The sequence below is a fragment of the Malania oleifera genome, chromosome 6, assembly GCF_029873635.1.
Source record: "Malania oleifera isolate guangnan ecotype guangnan chromosome 6, ASM2987363v1, whole genome shotgun sequence".
Classification (NCBI taxonomy): Eukaryota; Viridiplantae; Streptophyta; class Magnoliopsida; order Santalales; family Ximeniaceae; genus Malania; species Malania oleifera.
Window position 1 is genome coordinate 66,244,041 of NC_080422.1, and position 24,158 is coordinate 66,268,198.

The following is a 24,158-nucleotide window of genomic DNA, read 5'->3' on the forward strand; positions in this document are numbered from 1 at the left end:
TTAAAGGAGAGACGGTAACCATTATCGAAGTCATGGGAAAATCAATTGCCCTGACTCCTCAGATATTGGTTACCATTTTCAATATCTGACAAGGAGAGTTTGATTGTCCATCCTTTGGGCAATCCTGGATTATGGAACAAGGTTTCACTCTTGAAGAATTTTTACCTACAATCATAGTTGATTAACCTGTTTACTTTGGACATCCCCCACTATACAAGCAACTGAATCTTCAGGCACAGATCCTCCAAAAGATCATTACATAGAATATTTTGCCTCAAGTAGGTTCACATGACTATATTTCTTACTTACACTGTTTCATCATGTGGTGCTTACTTAAAGGAGAAGAGCTTGATTTATGAAGCTTGGTCCCCAAATGGACGATCTCTCGAACAGAAGCCCGCAGAGTTATTCTACCTTATGGACAAATCCTGAATCTTATCTTTGCCTATCTAAACGTATCCTCTCCATTTGACTTGTTCATCAAGAGAACCCATTATGACCTCTTCACCTCAACTACACTTAAGCAAATGGGTTATGAGAAACTAGATCGAGGTTGGTTTCCTAAGTATAATCGTAGACGCCTACAGGCTCAGGAACAACAACAACCAGTTCAGCAACCAGCTTAACACCCTGCTCCTCCATCTGATGATGCACCATCTTGGTTTTTAGCTTACCATTAGCAATTCATCAATTTTAGTGGCGAAATGAGAGTTGATCTTCGAACTCTTCAAGACAACTTTGCTACTCTTCAAGTTAACAATTCTTCATTGGATCATCGGCTTGGTCATATTGAACAACATATAGCTAGTTGTGCATAAGGAAAATAACCAATGGAGATAAGTGAAGCAGACACTGAAGAAGAAGGCGATGAAGAAGAAGATGAAGATGTTGAAGAAGATAAAGAAAGAGCTGAAGATGAAGATACAACTGCAGATGCTTTAATTTTTTTTTTTTTTTGTTGAAATTTGTATTTCAGACATTTGCTTTGTAATTCCTAGATGTTTCTTATGTTGTTTCTAGACTCCTTAATTACAACATAATGAATGATATTCTCTCTTTTTTTTTCTCTCTCTTTTTTAGGTTGATGCTGCTCTACGCTTTAGTGTGTTTGTGATTATTGTCTCGTCTTTTTTTTTATTAATGTTAAAAGGGAGAGAATTCTGAGCAAAAATTGTAACAAGAGCAAAACTAAGACTAAACTGAAATATGGAATCTGAGATTGAATTGAGACATACACTGCTGATATTATGAATTGACAAATATGAACTTAACATTGGTGATCTTGAAATATGAACTTAAATTGAATTTGATGAACTGCAACTAAATCTGATGCAATATGATATGCAATCATATGAATAAATGATTTACTTTCAGAATTTTGTAACGAGTATGCTTATTGTAAGGGGGAACCTTTTAAGGCTTACTCTTTTTTGCACCTTATTTGTCATCATAAAAAAGGGGGAGATTGTTGGTCTAAATAAGGCTTAAGAATCTTATTTTGATGATAACAAATTAAGGGAACTTAACATATTTGGTTAAGTGATGATGTTTTGGGATTCAAGTAGTTTTGATAAAAGGTTCAAGATCTTAAGAGCTTGATGAGGTTCATTAAAGGCTTGAACTCAAAGATAGAAGATCTAGTGAAGCTTAAAGTCTATTGAAGAATGAAGACAAGATAGACTCAAAGAATGAAAGCAAAAAGCACAAAAACTTTGTGTTTTAGAAACTTAGAATCTTAGGAAGTCTCATGTAAGTACATCGTAAATCTCAATATAAAATTTTTGAAGCTCTTAAGAATCATTATGGACTTAGAGACCTATTTTTGAAAACGTTAGATAATAATTTAAAGACTCAATTAAGTTTTACAAGATTAAAGATTTAAAATCAAAGTTTTTGAACATTTCTGAAAATTGTAAGAACAGATGACTGATAGTATTTCATCAGTTGACTGACATTTTTATACTAAAAAAATTTGAGCAAACAGTATAGAATCAAGCGACTGAACTCCCAAGCTCAAGCGATTGACTCATTACTGAATTTTGAAATATACTGAATTGTAAAAGCTCAGGCGACTAACAATTCAGGATCAAGCAACTAATACTATACTAACTTCAAAAATTTGTTCTTCTATAAAAGATCAGGCGACTAACCCCGATAGTCTTAGTCGAATGACCATCATAATTTTTAAATGAGGGAGTATATATAGACACTCTAAAAAGTACAATTGTTTGGGACTTAATGGGTATTTTTGAAAATGTTTAAAAAGGTTTAATTAAAAATAACTCAGTTTAACCACGTTTTATAGCGGTAAAAATTTTGGCAACCCAAGAGGTTCGGTCAACCATATTACCAAGTTCGATCAACCGTGGCGATTTTTAACTAACAATACGGTCAACCATCTCAAGGCAATTTTGAACCCCTTCGTGGGTTTGCTCGACCAAAATAAAGGATGGTCGGCTACTTATCAGGTTTGGTCGACCGTGGCCAAAATGAACTACATATTTGGTTGCCCAAACAGTTGGGGTGTCTAACACATGGTGATTTGGTCGATCGTAGAAGACATTCATTTTAGAACAGCTAACCGTTTGAAGTCAAAGTGTTGACTTATTTGGTCGTTCAGTCGACCGTGGGATTTTATACTACCATAGTTCAGTCAACCGAGGCTAAGCCTTTTCAACCAACGATGGTTCGATCGACCCAGCTTAGTATAACTTGACTGGTCTGGTCTACCGGAGCCCTTTTAATGTTCATTTTAGGTCTTGATTTTTATTAGAAGTCAACCCTATTCACATAGGTATAACTTTGGAGTTATAGGGGACTTTTCATATGATGTTTAGGAACCTAAAGTCAATCTATGGTCATTTGAGCTTATCAGTCCTATCATGCATGCAATGCATTTTTTATTACACACCATATAAAATTATGGACCCAAAATAAATTAGACAATAATTAAATGGTCTTAAATTCTTTATGGTTCTCTGGTCTCTTTGCTCTTCCCATGCCATAGTTGAGGAGATATTTGTATTCGTTATGGCTTCCTTGTATTCCAACCCTTAGTGCAGCAACAAATGATCCTGTTCAAAAGTTCTTAGGGCACATGTAAGAACTATTGGATTTGTCATAATCAAAATGGGAAGGACTCATAGAGTCAACAACAATCAAATTGGAATGAAAGAGGGAGATGAATGAAAACCTATTTTTGAGACTTAATATGGACTTTATTAATGGTTGCTTAAGCCATTTGAACTTACAAATGCACCTAGTACTTTCATGAGATTAATGAACCATGTATTACATGCGTTCATAGGTAAATTTGTAGTCATGTACTTTGATGATATCCTAATGTACAACAAGAACTTTGATGAACATATTAAGAATTTTAGATGCGTGTTCGATGTTTTGAGATGTGAAAAGTTGTATGTTAATGTTAAGAAATGTACCTTTTGTATGGAAAATGTTGTTTTTCTTGGTCATTTTGTTAGTACAAAAGGCGTTGAGGTGGATGAAGAGAAAGTAAGGGCCATCAAGGAGTGGCCAACGCCTAAAGGCATCACTGAGGCGAGAAGCTTTCATGGATTAGCTAGCTTTTATAGGTGTTTTGTTAAGGATTTTAGCACCATTCACCTAAATAATTAAAAAGCAAAATGTTGGATTTCATTGGGGGATTGATCAAGCGAATGCATTTGCTACTATTAAAGAAAAGTTATGTTCTGAACCTGTGTTAGCATTACCTAACTTTAACAAAACTTTTGAGATTGAATGTGATGCCTTGGGAATAGGAATTGGAGTCATTTTGATGCAAGAAAGGTGACCCATAGCTCTCTTCAGTAAGAAGCTAAGTGGGACAACCATGAATTACCCTACTTATGAGAAAGAACTTTATGTTCTTGTTCGCACTCTAGAGACGTGGCAAAACTACCTTTGGCCTAAGGAGCTTGTGACCCACACTGATCCTGAATCATTGAAGCATCTCAAGGGTTAGGTTAAATTAAATAGGAGGCATGCTGGATCGATGGAATACATTGAGACCTTTCCTTATGTTATCTGTTACAAGCAAGGTAGGGAGAACATTGTTGCTAATGTTTTATCACAGAGGTATATACTTCCTACTTCTATAAGTTCTAAAATTCTTGGGTTTGAATATGTGAAAGACGTGTATTCCAATGACACTGATCTTTCTGACGTGTATATGGCGTGTGATAAAACGGCATTTGATAAGTTTTACAAGCATGATGGTTATTTATTTAAAGAAAGAAAATTTTGTATGCCAAATTGTTCAATGCGTGAATTATTGGTGCGTAGGGCACATGGTGGGGGATTAGTGGGACACTTTGGTGCCAGGAAAACCTTAAAAATTTTACAAGAACATTTCTTTTGGCCTAGGATGAGAAGAAACGTCACTCGAATATGTGGTAGGTGCATTACATGTAGAAAGGCCAAATCTAAGGTTTTTCCACAAGGGTTGTATACACCTTTACCCGTTCTTAGTTAGCCATGGGTAGACATATCTATGGACTTTGTTTTGGGGCTGCCTAGGACAAAAAAAGGGTGGAGATTCTATTTTTGTGGTAGTGAATAGATTTAGTAAAATGACACATTTTATTCCATGCCATTAAACAAATGACCCCACAAACATAGTTGATTTTTTTTTTTCAAGGAAATAGTGCGACTCCATGGTGCACCTTAGTGTATTATTTCTAATAGGGGTGTTATATTCCTTAATTACTTTTGAAAGGTTTTGTGGGGAAAATTAGGTACCAAACTTCTATTTTCCACTATTTTTTATCCACAGACTGATGGACAAACTGAAGTAGTCAACAAGACTCTAACTCAACTATTGTGCAATGTCATTCAAAAGAATTTAAAAACTTGGGAGGATTGTTTGCCATTTATAAAGTTTGCATATAATAGGACTATGCATACTACTACTTCTTATTCTCCCTTCGAAATTGTTTATGGTTTTAATCCACTTACTCCTTTAGATTTTATGTCTTTACCTATTGATGAAAGGAGTAGTTTGGATGGACACAAGGAAGCCGAATTGGGTAAGTCAATTCATAAGAGGGTATGACTTTAAAGTGCGTAGAAGAATGAAAAGTTTGCTTCACAAGCCAATATAGGGCGAAGTCATGTCATCTTTGAACTAAGAGAATGGGTTTGGGTCCACATGCACAAAGAAAGATTCCCAATCCATAGAAGTGCTAAATTGCATCCTCGAGGAGATGGACCATTCCAAATCCTTGAAAAAATTAACGATAATGCTTATAATGTGGATCTTCTGGGTGAGTATAATATCTCTGCTACTTTCAACGTTTTTTATCTTTATCCCTTTTGATGTAGGTGATGATTCGAGGTTGAATCCTTTTGAGGAGAGGGGGAATGATGGGCACTATGACGGACCAAGTCTAAAAGATCCCTTGCAAGTTCCAAATGGGCCAATCACAAGGTCAAGAGGTAAGAAGATCAAGGAAGCATTGCAAGGATTGATGCAATCCACTTGGGCCAAATTTGCAAATGTATCAAGCAAGACCGCAACATTGAAGAAGGGCTTGGAAGAATAAGAACTAGATTTAATCCATGTGATACAAGCTATAGAGGGGGGCAGCATGGCCTAGTGGTTTAGTGTAGGCTCTTTATTCAAATAAGTATATGCACGGGCCTATTTTATGTTTCTATGGCTGTAAGCGTTTGGGCCTATTTAATTTATTAGGTGGGCTTCTTTTGTTAGTTATAGGTGTGTAGTTTAGGGTGTTGTTACGTTATTTGAGTTTGAATTTGAATTGAGAGGTTTAAAAACATAGTTGTAGCAACATTCTCTACAAGTTGAACGTGAATGAAGTTTCCTTCATTGAGAATTTCTAGTTTTCTCTACTTGTTATTCAATGAACTAAGAACTTATCAAAGGTCAAACCTTTGTAGCATTCTCACTGAATCTAGGTTATTGAAACAAGTTTTAAACAAGTTTAGAACATCTTGATTTGATTCTTGACATTCTTGGGTAAGTTTTCAATTTGTTTGTGGGTTCCAGTTATTCTGATGTCACGGGTTCACATCATAGAGTCATTCAGAACACAATTTAAAATTCATTCCCTCCGAGCTATTAAGTCAGATCCAGTTTAATTAATCAAATACAATAAAAAATTAAGCTTGTGTAGGGGTAAAGATATGAGAACTTAAGTCATGGAAGCTAAACAATATTAAACAACGCCAAAAATAATCAACTAGAAATTGCTCGAAATTAAGTTAACTAATAGAAGAAAAATAGAGAAAATAAGACAGTGTACCTCTGATCGCACATGAATGGTCATGGAACACTGACTTGGGATTTCAAGTTGCACCCATGGAATGATTTGCATTGTTTACAATTATCTACCACAAATCACTGTTCAGATTCTCAGAGCTTTTCTGTTGGCTATCAAATTTCTTTTAGAATAGACAGAAATTGATCACTGTATATTTGTATAACCAATATACTTCATTTGAGACAATAGTAAAATAGAAAAGAACTTTTACCCTAAATCTGCTTCATAGTCATAAAAGCATATGAATATGTGCCCACTGCTCCAACCAAAAATGCCATTAACATTATTACCAGAATACCAACAGGCTCAGACCCAGAATTTCCTTGGACTCCAAAGATTTTCAAGTAGATAATGCACGTTAGCAAGAAGGAAACAAAAGCAATAAGAAGTGCTCCACTGAGAGAAGTTACAGATTGAAGAGATAGAATCACAATGGCCGAAACCACAGTGCTAATCAGCTAGCCATTCTGATTGAAATGGTAACCACCCCACTGTCTTGGTAGTTGGAAGGGAAGCAGTTTATAATCACAGTAGCAATTGGCATTATTGTTAATCCATATTTGGCAATCAGGCCTGCTAAAATGGTGTAGATTGCTACTTTTGATCCGACTTTATTTGTTGGTAAGTTCATCATCACTTACAATTGAACATTTTGCTCGTAGGTGAGGTAACCCAGAATGACCATGGACAAGTAGATGCTTGTGCAGACAACAAAACTTAGAAGCAACACCTGCAATTTGGAAAAAAAAAAATTACATAAAAAAAAAAGAAGAGTAAAGTAAAAATAGAAAAACTTGTGAAATTTATATTTATAGATGACCTTATATCCCAATCTCAACATGTTAAAGAGTTTGTAAAATTGAAATTGAATTTAAATTCAACCTATGACTCAAAATTCATGTCCCAAATTGTTAAAACTTGATATACATTGTTGGTATATAACGTAACAGTTTAAACTTTTAGGTAAAGTGATAATCTAATATAGTATCAGAGTTCTGATTACCAGGAGGTCTTAGATTATAGTCTTGTCGCTCGCATTTATTCTATGGTGTTATTTATCATTTGTTTATTTCCTCACGTGCTATTTGTGATTACCAGGAATCCTACGTTCTAGTCTTGTCATCTACATTTATTCTGTAGTGTTATATATCATTTGTTTATTTCCTCACGTGTTCTTTCTAATTAGCAGGAGGTCCTAGGTTTAGTCTTGTCGCTTACATTTATTCTATGGTGTTTTTAATCATTTTTTTTTATTTCCTCACATGCTGTCGGGTTGCAAGCGGGAAGTGTTAAAACTTGATATATATTGACCCTTTAAAAGCAATCCCTTCTTGAGGGGTTACAAGATACAAGAGTCATACCTTAGACAGCTGGCTTTTCTTTCTCACTGAAGCGAGGGAACATTGCATGGGCGCCATAGCAAAATGTGTACAAACTGAGAGCAGTGGGCATTTCATTTAAATTTATGGGTTTTCCTTTCCCATGAAACCCAACGCCACCCGTTACACCGACGCACCAAACACACATAACGATAACCAGAGAAGAGAGCACTCCGCCGGTGGAGACATAGGAAAGAACACCCAAGTCACTGCACCATATAGAAGGGAAGATCATGGCCACTGCGAGTGTGACAAAAGAATGCCTCCCTCTTATGGTGAAACCTCCAAAATTTAAGGCAAAGTTTGAAGAGGGCCTGTGCAAGTTGTCTCCTCCAAGTACGAGAAGGTTAGTGGCAAAAAAATAGTGTTCTAAGCAGAGGACAATGGAGGTTATAATTCCACCTTTTGTGCCAAAAGCATAACCTGCGACGTCAGGATAGCTTGCGATGAGAGGATTGGAGTCCGTGCACCGTCGGATCAAGAGTGCTGAAGCTGCGATCAGGAGAAGAACCAAACTTAATCAGCCTCCAGAAGATAGTGCATAGGGAATGGAGAGGATGCCAATGCCTGAGAAACAGCATGTATGGTATAATATTGATTTAGTAAGCCAAATGTGCTATAATATTGCCTGTACGAGACAAAGCGTTTATGCCATTGATGAAAGTTTTATGGAAGCTAACTTTTTGGGTTGGATCCGCTGCAATTTCCATTGTTTTTGTGTGTCAGAGGAAAGAAAGATGGTCAAATTAACAAGGGACGCGGATAGGGGTGAAGTTGAAACATGAACAAACGGTGCACGTCCATATCATATCCAAGAAAGAATCCAAGACGGCGGGCATATGACCAGTTTTGCAAAGATTTAGGCGGGCCTGTTCACTCGTTCAATCAAAAGTCACAACAACAAATTCGAGATATTGAGTTAGGCTTCATATGCATAGTGGGTAGCAGATTTGGAAAAAATGAATAAAAATTCATTAATCTGAACTGAATCTGACCCGCTTAAATTGACTTGTGACTGATTTGCACCCTCAGATGAGTTGAATATAGTTTGAACTTCGTTTATCCGCCACTAAATAAGTCGGTTGGCGTACTTAAGATTTTATCGGATAGATATCCGTATATCCACTAATAACAAATATTTAAATTCATTGATAATCTGATATGCTCACGCTTAGTAGGCACCAAATCAATTCGCATAAGCTCTATTGGCTAAGGCCTAATTTCACACTCTTAACTCTTGCACTATTATATGCGTTTGTAAGTGTGCCTTATGCCCATATTCAAACTCAAGCCCAAACGCTCAACTTTTTTCTAATTAAAATAAACGACTCTAAATTCGTGCTCTGAAAAATAAAATAAAAAATTATATTTTTGTGATTAGTTATTTTAATGTTTAATATATTACCAAATTTTAATTTTAAAAACAGCTTCAGTTATTGTGTTATAAAACAAATTGTTCATTAAATAGTAAAAAAAAAATTATATTAACGATGAGAATAATGAATTATCCGCCATTCGCTACGGATTATTCGATCCGAACTCCTACAAATCCGAAACATAAATGAGTCAGATATGGATTGTAATATTTTCACCTAAGTATCCATATAATCTGCCATGGATTATCCGACCCGGTCCGCTTTGCCAGGTCTAGTCGGTAAGGATCCCTCGTTTACTTTGAATTTTGATTTAGTTTTACACAAGTACATACAGTCAAGGTCTTAAATTTTTAGTTCAACTAAAATTTTGAATTTCCATGAGTATAGAATTTTGATGAAAAGTCAATGTCAATGTTGATTTGAATTTGAAAAAAAAAAAAAAATTTTGAAGAAATTAGTAGTAAAACATGCAATTCGTGAAATGTTCAATATACATAATAATATAAGATTTTTACAAGTAATATATTACAAATTAAATGCACTTATGTTGTGTATTAGGTGCATAAGTTGTAATATAATATGCGTATTAAAGAAATTTATTATAAAATCTAATATGCATGTTTCATTTTCAAACATTGTAAATGGAATTCATAAATCAATAAAATATTTTTATTATAAAATAAAGATAATTTAGACATAAATGGTTAAATAAAATGTTGTTTCTAAAAGACTCTTGTAATAATCTTTTGTTTCAATAAAAAAATAAGATAAATTAAGATAATGATGAAATTTCATCTTGTGCTTAAACCTCACATTTGCATTTTAAGAGAATTTGATTTTACATGTAAAATTTTGACATTTCGATAAATTTTCAATGATATGTTGAAATTTCAACAAAAAATTATGTAAGTTAGGATTCAACTGCTATTTCAATTTTGAGGGTGATAGAAAGTAAAACTTTTAATAGAAATTTCAGTAATTTTGCAAAAATTTAAGATCATGTAATACAACTATATTTCAAAATTAAATAATATAAAAAATGTACAAGAGCAAGGAAGCATGCTAGTAAAACAATTAGCATTGTTCGAGTGTATAGTGCCATTTGATTCGTAGAATTAGGGTCTGAATAAAATCAAGTCCAATTTCCATTCATTGCAGTAACCCAAATAATGTTGATTACCCCATTAAAAAAAAAACATTATTTATCTATTAAACAAAATGGTAATTTTTTTTTAATACTCACAATAATTTCCATTATAGTTTTGCTCCATTTTCACAAGAGATAAACTTTTGTAGGGTAAAACTATTCCAAATGTACTCATACTTAGAGTCATTCTTGTTATATAATTACACCTTACCATTCAATTGATTGGAGAAATCACAACAAGACATGAAATTGAGTATGAATCCCATCAATTTATCCCTATGAAAAGTAAGGAGGAATTCCCCATCTCTAAGTGTTGGTCCCTTAGGAAATCAAAAAGGGGGTGGGGGTGAATTGGGTATTTTTCTAATTTTTATGACACTTAACTCCTTTTATCAAACTCTTGATGAGTAATAGTCGAGTATGTATATTCTAATAAATGTGTTAGGAAAGCTTAGATAAAAATAAGTTTATGTTCACTTAAAACTCACCCTATATGCTTCAATACCTCAATAACCCAAGATAGGGTATGAAATATGCACAAACACAATTGAACAATTAATTCAATCAAATAATAAGGAGTGTAAGAGAGTAGGGAGAGAAATGCTCAAACTCTTTTATAGTTGTTCAGTCATCTTCACAATCATCTACATCCGCTCTCTTAACCGAATCTAACACGAGGTTTCACTAGTGAACTTCTTGCCTTTCAACTAGGGAAAAAGCACAATTACAAGGTCTAACCTTTCACCGGGGCTATAATACAAAGCAAGCGCTTTCATCAGAGCTCAAACAAGACTTACAATGTTGAGAAATTACAAATGATATGTGACTTAATATCTCCCAGTAGATTGATGCAACAACTCAAGTTTACAACTCAAATTCTCTTAAAGGAATGAAACTTGGAACTTGAAGAGTGTTAAAAGTAACAAAAAGAACTTTTACAAGAAAGTGCACTTTTAGGTAAGAACTGAATACTCTATCACTTAGATATATGGAGGAGAATGAGAGATTACTTGTATATGAAATTTCCCTTGTACTTCTTCCTTGAAATTGGCTCCTTTTATAATAATAATAAATAAACAAAAAGTGTCCACTAGCCATTGGAGATCAGGTTTTGGCTCCATATGACTAAAGTTGGAGTTAAACAATCAATGAAAAGAAATCTGATTTTCATGTGAGATGATATATTTTATAAAATCACGAACAGTCATATAAATAGCAAAGTAAATTCTATTAATATCATATTTATACATCAATGACCCAATAGGGGAATATTCCTCCTTTTCCCTTTTTTTTTTTTTCTAGTTAAGGCACACACACACATACAAAAGTGGTTCTTCTTCTAATAGGTGTTGATATGGGTGCTAGTCAACTAATCTCCCTTGAAATTATTGGTTCACCACCTTCCTTATACATAAATATACTCCTAAACCCTTGTTCTTTGTATAATAGGCCTATTAGGAATTTTTCCATTGTTTTCCCAAAAACAATTAATAAAGGTGGCAACTCCACTCTTTCAATATTTTGTATTTTCCTCGAGTTTGTCCACCCTTATATAACTTTCTTGTTTCGGGATTTGTTGACATATCCTTGAACCAGAATCTAGTGTTAACATATATCAACATGCTTTCCGTACAAAAACATAAATACACATTTGAAATATGAGAGGGTTATGAACTAACCTTATTGAAGATAACACATCAGTAGATCAAGTGGAGGACACTCTTACTTATGCACACACTTGAATATCCAAACAATGTTGAAAGAAATATGGATTTCTCTTTTCAAACCTTTCAACCAAACCTTTTATTTATCCCAAGAAAATGCATGAAAACACTTGAATATTTCTCTACTTGCCTCCAATTAGACATGCCCTCATCTCTCTACCAAAATGTCTTTTATAGATCTTCAATAGGATGAAGGGAAAAGGCTCCTTGAATTTGAATTTGAAACATTCAAATTCAAATTAATAACTACCAACTACCAATGTCATCATCTGATATATGGAAATCCTAGGATAAAGTGCATGCATAAATATCTTAGTTAATCATGAGTAAACAACACAAATATTCAAATTTTCTCTAGATTGATTGACTAACTAAATGGGCCGGTTAATTACCTATTGGTGGCACCAAGCAAAAGAAGGAGGGCAAGAGGTCTATTGGTGACACTAAGAAAAAGAATAGGGCAAGGGATGTTGGTATATATGTGTGCAATGCCCACCTCCCATGACTTGATTGGCACACCTACCTGACATTTGGCTCAGATGAGGTCGAAGTGATAGACCGCAATGGTACTATGAAGACAGAAGGCATTCCCCTCCAAGACATGGGGGTTCGGGGCAGCGCTCCCAGTGGGGGGTATGGGTGGGCAACGCCCCCTAAACAATGGGGTCCAGGGACTGCCGGTAGGCCCCGAAGAAATGGTATGACCTAGCTAGTGAGCAACGGCTACCAGTGTGAACGGTAGCTGTAGTTGGTGAATGATGGCCACTAATGTCAATGACGGCTATGGTAGGTGAGCCGTTGCCACCTACCATGGTAGGTGAGCCGCCTATGTGCTTCTTCCACAAGCCAAAGGCTATAAATAAGACACCCCCCCCCCACCAGAGCATCACACACATCATGACTACAATATTGTGTCGTCTTATGTTTTTCTATTTGGCGTCCTTTCGCCATTGAAGAGTGAGTGCATAGTTAGGTAGATTGTTGTAATCTAATTGTTGTAATAAAACTTTCTATTATCTTTTCAATCGTTTCTTCAAAGGACATCTTGGTGTTGCTATTCTACAAGGGGCGATCAGACTGCTTGAACCTTTGCTACCTTTTGTTCCCCAGTGTTTTCTGCCAAATTTTTTACATATTCAGTTCAGTCTATATTTCATTGATTAAAAAAATGACTATCAACAAAAATCGAATAGTTACACAAGTTAGGGAGCTCATTATCAAGGTTCACTAGGATTTGGGAACTTTTAGCTAAACACTATAATTTTAGGATAGTTTTTTATTTTATTTTCTCCTTGTCTTTAAATTTTTATTTTATTATTTTGTTGTTCAGGTGCAAACTTAAAGGCTTCAATAAGGACCTAAGTATATATTGTCCACGAATTGGTTATTCTTAATGAAACTTTAATGATTAGATATGATGATTTGTGCAAATTTGTGGTTTCGTTGCATAATTGTTGCATACTAAACAAAGCATTTTGTTTACAAATCATTTAAGCTCATACAACATTAATGTTCAGGACCTTAAAAAATAGAGCACCGATTGACACCCCATTGATAATACAACTATTGATGAGTTAAGATCATGTAAAAATAATGGGAAGGGAGAGTGGAGGGCGTAAAATGAAGCCAAGATGATGCAGATAAAGATATAGGAGCCTTAAGGGGCTAAATGAGTTGGCACCAAGACATAGTGGCTGAATTAAACAATGAAAATTAGGTCTACTAGAAGAACTCACTTACATATTATGTCATTGTTTCCACTAGGCTTTGCATTAGCCTGTGAAAATTAGGTTGAAGGAAATGCTTCAGGTAAGAGATGACTAGGGTAGATGGCATCTAAAGAATAATTAGGTTTCATTAACTCCCTACTATCAAGTCATAATACTTAATTTAGAATAGGATCTAGTCAAAACAAGGCAACATAATGATTAAGAGTCAAAAGCAAAACTAGATATAAGATGTTAGAAAAAAGACTTATAACTATACAGGAAAAACATCTTTATGGACTCGTGAATGCTTTAGAGCTATGTTAGGTGCCTAACGTTGTATCCAAGTTCAAGGTATCATATTTTGAGAAATTCAAAGAATAAATGTGTCCTATCACTCGTTGGACCATGTACTAAAGTAAAATGACAACCTCTTTTATGATGACAAGCTATTGAAATACTACTTCAAGGATAGTAAAACAAGTGCATGATTGAGATGATACTTTATTATAAACCATGTTACAGTCAAGATAGAGTAAGATTTGATATATGCATCTATGGCTAAATATAAACATGTGATGGATATGGCACCAAATAAATTCATAAATTAAAATATGAGAAAGACATCTAATAAGTCCATTAAACAATATGAATATAAATGGCATAAGCTAGTTGCACAAGTGCAACCCCTAATCACTAACCTACAACTTATAACTATATCTATCAATACCCTATCACCTCCCCATTTTAACCAAATAGTGAGTTCCACCTTACAAGACTTCTTTGATTTGGTGGTTACTGAAAAATGATAAAATGGCATTAGGACTAGGAAAATTCTAGATCTCTTTGTTGAAGAAGCTAGTATCTAGATAGGAGAACTATGAATGTTAAGGTCTAATCCCAAGAGGGGTGAATTGGGTACATTAAAAACTAACGCGGAAGTTTAATCCATTTGTTTTTCACAAGTGATCTAAATATATACTCTAATCACCATAGAACTCAGCAAACAACTATACCAATTTTGATATTCCTCAATATGAAACAAAATCACAAGATTTACAATATTTTCAGCAGATTAATATTTATAACAATATGTTCAGCCACACAAAGGTTGATGCTAGAAATTGAATGATTAATGAATCAATACAATGCAATACCTGTAGATTAAATTTAATTTAATTCCATAGCTACAATAGAGTTTGACCAATATAGGTACTCAATCATTCATGGCATTCACAACTCAAAGTAAAAACATTCATAGCATTCACAGCAGATATATCTCGTAATTAATACACTTGAAAAGTAAAAGAGGTAAGGGAAAAAGTGACACTAGTGTTTTTTACAAAGTTCGGCAACTATGCCAACGTCCTTGCCTCATGCATTCCGCTATAAGGATTTTACTATCCCAGTAGGCTAATATGCCTTTACAAAAATTCCTTCAATAGGCGAAGTCGCCTCTTTTCTTTACTTAGGTGATGTTACCTCTCTCTTTTGCATGGGTGGAGCACCCCACTTCTTCACTAGGCTGATTCGCCTCTCTCCATTCAGTAGGTGGAGTTACCTCTCAAGTAAGAACAATCATCTTGCTTTCCAATGATTTACAACTGAACCGTTATTTTACTAAGAAATCAATAGCTAATTATGTACAAGAAGGAAACTCTCTTAATTGAGCAGGTTTTTACATGATCAAATCTAATGCACTCTTAGAAAGGTATTGCTATAAAGCTAAAAGAGATTAAGCAAGGTTTTCTTGTTTGAAAAGCTATAAATGTGAGGAAAATGAACTTAGAATACTTTTACTAAGGAACGGTGCAAAACACAATTGATTTTCAATAATATGTGTAATCTCTTGTCCAAAACATATTAGCTATTCATATCATCTTTTGAATTATAGTCGTTGTGCATATTTTGGCAACTTTATATTTGAGAATCGAAAATATTTTTGGTTGTTTACGACACTTATCGTAGCGCTTCAGTCGACTGAACCATGTGTTTGGTAGCTTGAACCAATTAAATTTGAATTTCCAAAGTTACAGAAGTCATTTAGTCGACCAAACTCTAAGTTTGATCACCTAAATCATTTAGTGGTTCAATCACCTGAACTGCTAGGAAGTTTTTACTGTAATTTTCTAGAACACCCTTTAGTATTTGGAGCATAACTTTTTCTAGAGAACTCCAAAAAGGGCAATTTAGGTATCAACAGAAAGTTAAGAAAAATATCATAATTTCCTATTGGAAACTTTTGAAGATGAGAAGATATAGATAGAGAAAATTGCACATCAATGCGACTGTAGAAAAAAGAAGGGGATTTGGAGAACCATGTTTTGGGGTTTTAATTTCCAAAAATGATTTTAGCTTCTTGAAATAACTTAGGGCCTTGTAAAAATATTTTCTAAGATATTTAAAAATACATAAGGTCCAATTAAGTTCCCTAAGAACTTCATAACAAAAATAAATTTGAGAACTACTTATATGAGACCTATTTTACAATACACATGGAACACTATCTAGGTCTTCATGTATTTAAGCTTGATGTTCATCCAAACTTTTCTTCAATAGCCATAATGCATTTACTTTGTCTGCTTCATGACTTTTCATTATACATCATTCACTATGCTTTTAAATTATAATACTTGTAAAAACACTTGATAGCACAATTAGATGGCTCTATTTGTCATTATCAAAATGAGATTAGGCCTTGTTAGGCCAACAATCTCCTTCTTTTAAATGATGACAAATAAGGAGCAAAATGATATAGCGTTGTCAAGGCTCCCCCTCACAATATGCAAAAACATAAGAATAAGTAATATAAAACATGTTAGGCATATTGAGATTAAGACTATATTACTCCCAAATTTTACCATATTAATAATCATAATCGTCCCCTTTTTGACTTAGAATTCAGAAAGATATTTTATAATAAGTTTTGCATTTTGCTAAAAAAAATTATCCCTCTTTTGACATCAACAAAATGTTCAATAGAAATCAACACACAAGTATATTTTTACATTTTTCTCTTAACTTCTCCCCATTTTGACATAAGCAAAAGGTTCAACAGGAATTAGTGTACAAGTATATTTTTACATTATACTTAACAAAATCCCATTGAAAATTCATATATATACTCAGCTATTTCAATTTTCTCAAACAAGAATTTTTCAGAGCCAATTAGCAACAGTTCACAAAGATATTACCATCAGCAATACGCCAAAACCATACATGAATCAACATACATAAGTTTGCCAACATCAAGTAGCATGTATAATCATACATCAACCAGCATGCATTACAAAAATACATCAATTGACATTATGTTGTCAGAAGTCAACATTATCTCAAAAACATTTACATGATCATAGTGTTTTCAAACCATGTACATTAATATTAATATCTTGAAGCATACATACGTAGTCAAGTTGTTTTTAAAAACAAAAACACAAACAACAAGTGCAATCAGATTACAAAAAGTTCTCCTTCTAAAAATTTGAGCTCCCTTATCTTGATTTAATATTATTTTTGTTCAAAATTTTCCTTTCGGATCTAAAAAAAGATAAGATTTAACTACATTATTAACCAAAGATGATAATATTTTTCTAACAAAATTTTCAATCATGATTTGGAGTAATGAAGCCATTTTAGATGCAATTTCATTCAAGAGATTATTCTAACATTCTTCAAGTCATAGGCATGCTCTAACTAGTATAACAAGTCATAAGTATTCATAAATCCATAAAAGTTTAAGCCATATATAAGATATTCTATTAAGTTTCTTCCTCACAAGATTACGTTCTCCTTCTTTTTGCATTTTTCATTACTTCCCCCACCCCCCCCCCCCCCCTCCTTTTATTTGACCCTAGATCATTCATTTTGCATTCTTTTTTTCAAAATTCACCCCCCTTTTTATCTTAAAATAAGATCTCCATTTTTCAAAAATTTATTTAGCATTCAGTTCTCCCTATCATCAAAATGAGTCCTATCATTATTTGCATTTAACCAAAAGTTTGAAGCCTAAAACACTTTCAACGCAAATAGTCTCCATGTTAGTTCAATAATAACGAACTCATGTAATCCTTGGTTTTGGGTTTCCCGTTTATTAGTTGAAGCATTCATGGGAATTAAATCAATCACTATATACGGGTCAAACTTTGCAAAGGAGACTTGCTATTTTGTAATATGATGCACCATTTTTAAGACTTTCTAACTTTAATGGCCTCATTTATTCTCGTTGCCTAATTTCCTAAAATTTAGCAAAATCATATTAATATTTGAGTGTTTAGGTGATTCGGTGGAGTTGAGGAGATAAAGAGAGAAAGACCAAATGATTGTATTTTTCAGGGCAGGGTAACGGTTTTTAAAACTCGATAATTCGGTCACTTGAAAATAGGCCTTTTGGTTAACTATCTCATTTACTTTCAATAGCTTGAAATATTTAATATTCCCCTTCTTTGGGTTTAGTCGACCGACCTTCACCCTTTGGTCGCCCGAATTGTCTGGATTGCAAAAACAACCAACACAGTGAGTTTTCGATCAACTAGACAAGGGCAGTCAGTCGCTTGAATGTCTTGAAGTTTGCAATAACTTTTAATTTTGCTCGGAATACTTAAGTTAATGAGCTAATTATTCTCAACCAACTTCCTTAACATGTAATAACCTTGATTTGCTTCAAATTTTAATTTATTTGCATATATTTAATCCAGTATATTATTTTGGGTTGCGCTCACCTTTATTTTGTCTATATTATAGGTGTTTTCTATTTATGCTAATATGACTTTTTATTATGTATTGTGATGCTTTTATTTTTAGTATTTTAATTTTGTTATGATCTTTATTATGATTATATTGTTCTTATTATGACTCATATTAGGTTTATTACTACATTCAACATGTTTAGTTTAGGGTTATGTATTGTGACGATTTGACATTTTAGTTTATTATTAATAAAAATTGTATTATTATATTTAGTATATGTATTGTGGTCGTTTAATATTTTAGTTTATTATTATATTATTACTACATTTATTTTCATATATTGTGCTTATAGTCATGTTTAGTTTATTGTTAGGGATATTTTTAGTATATGTATTGTGGTAGTTTTTTTAGTTTATTATTACATATTGTGTCATGATATTTATTATATATATTGTGGAATGTTTAAGTATTTTAGTTTATATTATATATTTAGTATTATAGTATTATGGTACGTTTCAGTACTTTAGTTTATAATGTGTATTTAGTATTTTAGTTTATATTATACATTTAGTATTACAGTATTATGGTATGTTTGGTTTATTATTATGAATTGTGCTATTTTTAGTATTTTTAGCTTAGTATTATTTTTTATATTTTACGTTTATTATCTTGAAAAATCCTAGAAATTTTGAAAAATATTATAGAATACTTAGAAAAATCTCTACAAAATTTTGAAATAGATATTAGAGTTATTTTTCTTAAAATATTTTCTTGATTATTAGAAGGGGTATCCCTATGATTTAAAAATAAAAAGAGGCATGGGCTCTTTTGAGCCTCACATGTCTTAGTTCAGAGGGATACCTTACTTTATATATTCCATAATAATGTGAATGCTTGTGTGTTTATTTGTAAATGCTTAAATAATGTGTCTAATTAATGGGAGTAAAATAAAAGACCATTGAAATTTAGTTTGGGATAATCATTAATTAATTAGGTACCGTTCGTAGAACAGAGGTGTAGGGGATGTTAGAACCTTCCCCTCACATAACCAAACTCCCGATCCCGAATTTGGTATATGCAGATTGATTCTACTCTTAATTGGGTAGTAATCGTGTGTTCTAATTACACTCCAAAAGGTTAGTGTCGATTCCAACATCTAATTTTCTCGAAAATTAAAACTATTATTTTCATTTGCCACCTCGGGGCACCTCGCTTCCAAGACATCGCGACAAGGGTGATCTTGGAATCAATAGAAAGCTAAGAAACAATACCACAACTTTCGTGTTGAAGATATTTGAAGATGAGAAGATGATGATAGAAATAATCACACATCAATGCGGCTGCAAAGAAAAGAAGGGGATTTGGGGAACCTTATTTTGGGATTTGTCATTCCAAAAATGATTTTTTTGCCTTTCGAAATAACTTTTGACCTTGTAAAAATATTTTCCAAAGTATTTAAAAATTATTAAACTCTAACTAAATTCCCTAAGAGCTTCATAACAAGAATCAATTTGAGAAGTATTTACATGAAACCTATTTTACAATACACATGGAACACTATCTAGGTCTTCATGTCTTTAAGCTTGATCTTTGTCCAAACTTTTCTTCAGTAGCCATCTTTCATTTACTTTGTGTGCTTAATGGATTTCCATTATACATCATTCATTGTGCTTTTAAACTATAATACCTGTAAATATACTTGATAGCACAATTAGTTGCCTTGGTTTGTCATTATCAAAATGAGATTAAGCTTTATTAGGCCAACAAACCAAACAAGAGAAGTATAAGTAGTTAAGGGACACTCAAGTAGAAAAGGCAAAAGACACATCCCAAAGCATAGTTGTTTTCTCCTCTATCAACAATATTACTCAAAAAAATTTTAACTAGTAGTTTTCCAAGAACTTTGCTTAGGCTTCATGGAAGGAAACACAACCAAAACAATCCTCCAAGTCTAGGAAAGAAAGGAAATAAATAGAATCTTAGCAATCCTCACCACCTATGCAAATTTTTTCCCGCAGTGGTCTCAATCCAAAAACTCTACTACAATACCCTAAATGGTATAACATCAATGCCCATTATGAATACTAGTCAGCTGAATACATGATTAATAAATATGTAGCATTCAAAACAAGGTGCAAGCACTCTAGGACACCAAGAGGCTAGATTTCAATTATAAGTAGAAAAATGCAAATCATTTTCTAATCTTAAAGGTGCAAAAATAAAAGTAGATGAAGAAGAGATCAAAAGGCCCTGGTCGACCAAAACCCCCTGGAGTCAAAAGTTTGACCTTCTGGTCGATCGAAAAATTTTGTACTACAACTACCTGGTTTACCAGAGGGTTCTCGGGAGAAATTCCAGCGGTCTGGTCGACCGAACCAAACAGTTCAAAATACCCTGGTCGACCGAAACTCGAAAAATTGGGAAATCGCCCTCTCCTGGTCCACCGTGCCCTTAGTTCAATATTTCCCTCGTCGACCGAACCATTTGAAACTTGGTCGACCGAACCTCTTGGGTTGCCCTAATTTTTTACCGCAGTTAATATTTTTTAAACAGGGTTAAAATGCTTTAAACATCATTAAACTTTTCTAATATTACCCAATAGGTCCTCAACGGTCATATTTTCTCCCATGCCTATATATATGAGTTCATTTGAGAAAATTAGCAGTGATTAGCCACCTTGATTAGGGAAGAATTCTCTGAAAAATAAAAACCCTATACTACTCATTTCCTTACTCAAATCACTCAAGCTTACCTTCTATTATCGTCTACATCGTTTGTAAGTAGATTGAGTTTGTGTTTGGGAAGGTTTGCTCTCTTGGTTGTATTTGTTTGACACGATTTTCGTGAGAGCCAAACCTAAGGATTCTTAGGGGGCTTTTTCTAATAAGCCTATCCTAAGAAGACTTGTTTAAGCTTCTGAGTATTGCATTTGTGTTGTAATTTCTTAGGAAGCTTGTATTTGTCTTTGGGTTGCAAAATCATTTTCAAAACATACTCAAATATCTTGTGTGATTTATATTGATATATTTGTGAAAAGATATTTTTGTTTTGTGATAGTGATCCTTGTTGCAATATTCATCAACTCACATATCTTTTGCTGAATACAAAGATTGAATACCTTTTGCAAACCGAATATATATATTACTCGAGCATCATATGATTGAGGAAACCTGCTCATTGAAACATACATATTGTCTAGCTAGTATCTTTGTGTGAACTATTATATTGAACTTATCTTGTGATACAAAGATTGTTTGTCTGACACTCTCACGTACGCATTAGATTGATAGAAAATACTTTGAGAGTTAAACCATCTAAACCACATTGAGCTTACATATTGAATCATATTTGTGGTGTATACTATTGCGCGCATTTGGGTACATATCTGCTTTACATGAAAGCACAATCATTGTACCATTTGATTATATACAAATTTGTTGTATATTCCAAGCACGGGCCTAAAAAGGGAGACCAGCCCTAGAATAGTCCCGAATTGGCTTAGAGCCGGTTAGGAAAGCTAGGTGCATCATCCTGTTAAGGCGTGTAGGTTGAGGTCAGCCCCGCTAATTGACCTAGTTAAGGTTGAGGTCAGCCCTGTGTTAATTTAACTTGATTGTAAACGGTGCCGCTCCACCCTTAAGTGAGCTATTAGTGGAATTCTCAAGCTTGCGAGCTTGAGGTAGGGACATAGGCACAGTTGGCTGAACCCCGATAACATTTTACTAAGGTCGACCATTTTGAAGAAAACCCTAATATTCTCTTACTCTTATCTTAAAATATATTTGTTGGAGAATTTCTTTGGGTTATACAAGAGGGAGCCTTTAGTATACATCAATTTAATATATACTTGCTTGAGAGGCTTCTCCTTTTAGTTTATAAAGGTCAATTATTTTGATAGCAAAATCCTAGTTTCTCCTACTTATCTTGAAGTATATTTTTGGAGAAACTCTTTGGGTTATTCCAGAGCTTTGAGCATATATTCATTAATATATATTGGCTTAAAAAGCTTCTTGAAAAAGGCTAAAGCATATATTCATTCTCATACTTTTTGCTTGGTAGCCTTTTTGATTTGAATTTGAAAAGGTCAATCATCTTAGAAAAGAAAATCATTTTCCAAACTATCAAGTTTTACTTGAAAAATATTTTGAGAGAAAACTCATACTCTACATGAGCTTCATTTCAAAATTATATGAGAGTGCATATTAGATTTTAATGTTGTAAATCCTTGCTTAGTTTAGAAGCATTTGTTTGTTCGCAATTTTTATTAAATATATTTGTATTCCAAGCGGGGCATGAAGAGGGAGACTCACCCAATCAAGAGTCCTGGATAGACTTAGACCCGATTAAGAAAACTTCGGGTTGGTTCAGATCCGGTTAGGAGAACTAGGAGCACCATCCTGTAAGGTGTATTGGTTGTGGCTCAGCCCCATAATTTGAGCTGGGCAGTGTTTGCCTCATAAAGACAGTGTAAGTGGCGTCGCTCTGCCTAACTAAAGTGAGAACTTAGTCAATCCTTGGGCTGCTAGCTTGAGGTGGGGATGTAGGTTGGTTTGGACAAACTTTGATAACACATTTGGTGTTCTTTATCTTCCCTATACTTTTTACATTCCAGCACATGCATGTTTATGTTTAAATTTATTGTGCATGGTTTAAATATTCATGTATTCTTAATACTTGTGAAATTGGTGAATGCTTAGAAAGACCCTAAGTTGTGCTATATTGATTGTGATTTGAAGTCAACCTAGGAAAAAAATTTTAAATACCCAATTCGCCCCCCCCCCCCCCTCCCCCCTCTTAGGAATACACCATTCCTAACACATGCTCTAGCCTTTCTTAAGGAGCTTCTCAAGCCAATATATACAAGTGAGATATATGCTCAAAGCTACCTTGTATAACCCAATGTTTTTCTCTGAAAATTATTTTCAAATCAAGGAATAGGATAAACACTGGTTTTCTTTAAAATGATTGACCTTCAAATAAGAGACACTTTCCAAGCAAGAATATATGAATTAAATATGTTGCTCAAGGCTCTCAAACATTTACTCAAAAAAAATTTTCTCCAAAAATTATTTTTCAACTAGAAGTGTATGAAAAATTTAAACTTTCAAAATATGAGATTAAAAATATATATATGCTCAAGCCCCTTTCAAAATAAATATAATTTCTCCAAGAATGATTTTTAATAAAAGAGGAGTAGGAGAAATTTAGACTTTGAAACCCATTTGAAAACCAAGGCATTCATGCAAATTACATATGAAGGATGATACTTGCTTGAGCCCATTCAAAATAAAACCCCAAAGAGTTCTTCAAAAATATTTTCAAGAAGGAGTAGGAGAAATAAGAAACTAAAACATTTTGGGGTGTAAAAATGGACGAAGAATCAAAAAATAATTTCCTAAGCTTTCCAAAGGATTCTCCAACATTTTTCTAGTTTTTTGGGATTGTATTTATAGGCTAAAAATCACATATAGCTGTTATGTAGCCATTGGGACCTTAAAATATTGTTTTAAAAAAAAAAAAAAAAAAAACACTAGCTATTTTTCGACCATTGGGATGCTTTCCCAAGAGGGTTGGTTGGCTAGGGGCAAGCCTTGATTGGCTAAGGCTTCAAAATTGCAAGGTTCAGTTGGCTAGGGCCAAGCCGTGGTTGGCAAAGGCTTCAAACCCATGAGGTTCAGTTCACTGTCCTCAGGTTTTTTGTGCAGACACCCTTCCATGTTTTGACCATAACGTTTTATATACAACTCCAAATTGAACGTTCTTGATATCAACAGAAATCTAAGAGAAAATCTCACAACATTCATGTTGAAAACTTTTTAAGATAAGAAGTTATGG

At 33.8% G+C, this 24,158-nt stretch overlaps 1 pseudogene; it reads right to left on the bottom strand.

The window, feature by feature from the left end:
• Window positions 1–561: 561 nt before the first annotated feature.
• The window catches only part of LOC131158624 (amino acid transporter AVT1J-like), a 32,477-nt pseudogene continuing 8,880 nt past the window's right edge, over window positions 562–24,158 (bottom strand).